Source organism: Scomber japonicus, chromosome 24 (assembly GCF_027409825.1).
Source record: "Scomber japonicus isolate fScoJap1 chromosome 24, fScoJap1.pri, whole genome shotgun sequence".
NCBI lineage: Eukaryota > Metazoa > Chordata > Actinopteri > Scombriformes > Scombridae > Scomber > Scomber japonicus.
Genome location: NC_070601.1, coordinates 1623858 through 1627828, shown reverse-complemented (window position 1 = coordinate 1627828; position 3971 = coordinate 1623858). Strand labels below are relative to the sequence as shown.

At 38.4% G+C, this 3971-nt stretch overlaps 1 long non-coding RNA gene across 1 annotated transcript; it reads left to right on the top strand.

The window, feature by feature from the left end:
- Positions 1-2536: 2536 nt before the first annotated feature.
- On the top strand, positions 2537-3971 carry LOC128354316 (uncharacterized). Its single transcript, XR_008321013.1, has 5 exons — positions 2537-2584; positions 2914-3000; positions 3448-3485; positions 3589-3650; positions 3827-3971. It is a non-coding gene; the product is annotated as an uncharacterized LOC128354316 (long non-coding RNA).

Below are 3971 nucleotides of genomic sequence, written 5' to 3'. Positions count from 1 at the left end.
TAGTAAGGTTATAGTCTTATATGTAGGGGCTGTAGTAAGACTATAGTCTTATATGTAGGGGCTGTAGTAAGACTATAGTCTTATATGTAGGGGCTGTAGTAAAACTATAGTCTTACTTATATGTAGGGGCTGTAGTAAGACTATAATCTTACTTATATGTAAGTAAGTAGTTTATTTCCCCCTGGACGATAAAACATACAGTATTATAGGTTGACTGCTCACCAGCCACACTCAACACAAAATGTTTTGAAAATATTATAGCCTATTTGTTGAACTTATTCATGTAAATATATTATTACTGTGATAAATTAATGTAAACATTGTCACTACAGTTCAACAAGCTAGTTAACTGTAATTCACAGTTGCACCAACAGAATATACAATGGCTTCATATGAGAAAGTTGCAAACTCATTATATAATTCATTCCATCATTTTAAGTCTTCCACTGGGAGATGTTTTCAGGACATCCCTCATACCCTTGCAGTGCTAGTATGAAGTAAGAGAGCTTTCTTGTAGAATTTTAAATCAGTATAGACTGGATAGGCTGTCGTGAATATTATTTCATATATTTTTAATCAGGTGATCTCATCAGGATCAAAAGAGTGCAGAAATACACACTTGGTCTACAGCAGTGGTCTCCAACCCTGCTCCTGGAGAGCTACTGCCCTTAGGTATCTCCCCACTCTAACACACCTGATTCTAATTATTAGCATGTTATCAAACCCTTTAACGAGCTTCAGCTAATAATTAGAATCAGGTGTGTATAAAACATGCAGGGCAGTAGCTCTCCAGGAGCAGGGTTCACTGCTGTAGACCAGTATTCATCAGCTTTTCAGTCTCCAGCAGTTTGTCTGATTTACTTTTGTAAGCCTTACTACAGCCCCTACATATAAGACTATAGCCTTACTACAGCCCCTACATATAAGACTATAGCCTTACTACAGCCCCTACATATAAGACTATAGTCTTACTACAGCCCCTACATATAAGTAAGACTATAGCCTTACTACAGCCCCTACATATAAGACTATAGTCTTACTACAGCCCCTACATATAAGACTATAGTCTTACTACAGCCCCTACATATAAGACTATAACCTTACTACAGCCCCTACATATAAGACTATAGTCTTACTACAGCCCCTACATATAAGACTATAACCTTACTACAGCCCCTACATATAAGACTATAGTCTTACTACAGCCCCTACATATAAGTAAGACTATAGCCTTACTACAGCCCCTACATATAAGACTATAGTCTTACTACAGCCCCTACATATAAGACTATAGTCTTACTACAGCCCCTACATATAAGACTATAGTCTTACTACAGCCCCTACATATAAGACTATAGCCTTACTTATATGTAGACTAATCATTTGTTGTGATTTTATGAGTCATCAACTCATTGATCTCATCAAGGTGTGGCTTCATTAATTGTTCATTAACAATTAATTAATTATTAATATTAATAATTAATAACTAATAGAGTAACATTACTTGATTCAATTAACATTAATAATGATTAATTAATATTAATTAATTATTAATATTAATTAATTAATTATTAATATTAATCATTAATAGATTAACATTACTTGCTTCAATTAATGTTAATCTAATGATTATTAATAATTATGTATTAATAAATTAATAATGTTAATCATTCATAATCATTGTTCCAATTACAGATTAATTAGGTTGACAAGTTGGAGCCTCAGGTGCAAGAAACCAAACCTCGGCATCTCAACTCAAACAGCTCAGCTTGTTGGGAAACCTTCTTGAACTTGTGATTTTGCTGATTGAATCCCAAGGGGAATAGCTCAGTTTGTTAGCTGTTTGCTTTGAATCTTAGTGGTCGTGGGTTCAATTCTCACTATGTCCAATTGTTTTTCCAAGTCAGACACATCTAATGCCTTCGATGACTACTTGGGAAGCTGTCAGGTTGTTGGTTCAATTGTTGCACAGTTTTTTGAAAGTCAGACAAACTGCTGGAGAGTCAAATGCTGATGAAAACTTGTGGAGCCAATGTGAGCCTGTGGTTCAGTGATTTAGACAGCCGGTTTGAGTTTTGGGGGTGGTGGGATCGATCCCCGGCCTGCTCACATATCTGTCTGCGTCCTATCGGCCTAAAATCCCAAATCCTCCAAAGAGGATTGTGGATGTGTTTCTACTGGTTGCCTACAGGGGGCAGTATTCTAAACGGAGTTACCACCAATGCTGTAAAGTAACATTAAAGATCAATGACCCTAAACGGGGATTGAACCAACAACCTTAATTTCAAATGCCTAATGCCCAACACTTATCTCACTGAGCTATCCTAAAGACTGATTTCCCAAAATTTTATGTTCTACAAATGTTGTTGTTTCACCTTTTATACTTAAATATAAAATGAATGAAGATCCAGGGGGAAATAAACTAGTGGTCGTTCTGTTTAAGAGACGATCTTTGGAAGGGCGTCTCTTCCCATAATGCACTGCGACAGCCGTAGGTTATAAATATGAGCGTGCCTTTCGCTCTGGATCTCAGTCTAGAAGAAAAGCGTGTGGGAGACGTGACTCTGATGTCTGTTTAAACGTGGTAAGAATTTCAGCTTTTTTAAAGAAATGTATTATTGGACTAAATTCGTGAGAAAGTTCAAGTACTTTTATAAAATGGCGCTTATGAGTCGTTTTTTGGCGGTTTTTGAGTGACCTGTTGACTTTACTGTGCTGCTGGCTAACGTTACTGAACGTGTTCAACCACGCAGCTGAACTTGAGCACTTATGTGCACATATTACATCACAAGGATGACCTGACTTTAGATATATAAACCAGTCATTAAGTCAACTTTGTGTTCATTGCCTCCAGTTTCTGTGACACTTGGTGGCTCCATTGCAGCACGTTATGACCTTTATGTTTTGTTTCAGAGATGCTGGGTCCCCCATGACAGAGCCGCTGCCATGGGATCAAACTACCAACCCCCCCCCCCCCCAGCCTTTTTCTTTGGAGTAAAGGTTAACAGAGTAGTGATGGTTCACTTTAAGATTCACATTGCATTCAAGTCATGTCCCAGAACTTTACATTTCTTTATTTTTCACATCAAATTATTTTGTAGTGATTTTTAAAAGACAGCACAATGTTTAAATTGCAGTAGATACCACATCATGGTGGCTGTTTCTTCCAGTGCTCAGTCAGCTGTCCAGGTAGTGTGTGTCTGGCTCAGTGTTACAGTGCTGGTAGAGTATCTCTGGATTTGGCTTTGGCTGCAGGTTCTGTTTTAGAGTCTGTCGCTGAGCTGCTGCAGAGCTTGGCCCAATGAGAGTACAAGGCTGCACACTTCAGACTCACTCCTATAAGGAAGCTTTGAAGTTGAACTTTCATAGGTGGTAGAAAATAACAGTTTTCAATCAAAGTAGCCATATGACTTATGATGTGAAGTAAATGTTCCTTGACTGTTGCAGGCAGAGCTACTGATGAGCTGCTCAGTGTGGAGATGAAGGTGAGTGATGCAAAACCAGTAAAATGTATATTAATGTGGTGATAATCAAACCCTGAGCAGTGACCAGTATTGTTCCTGCTTTAACTGACTCTTTTCTCTACAGCAGTGTGTGGAGCAGCTGGCCTGTAGGGGGCAGTACACAGCAGGAACCAAGACTGATGTCAGGTATGTATCCCCAATCCTGTACTGCCATGGCAGACTTCTCTATCTGGAGTGGAATCTTAGTATTGGAGAGAAATGTCAGGACTTTGGCACAGACTCTATTAAGCTAACATGTGAATTGCAATTTCTTTTCAAAACTCAAGTGCTCTCTAGTAATGTGTTTTTTTGGTTTTTTTTAGGGTTGCTTGACTGGTGTGGAGAACTGGAGTCCACCTGCTGGGATGTGACCAGGCACTTCTGCTCAGCCTGAGTTTGAGGATGAAATTTAAAGACAATGTTTTACTGGAATGTAAGATCTGTGATGGTTGAATAAAATTTGAAAAA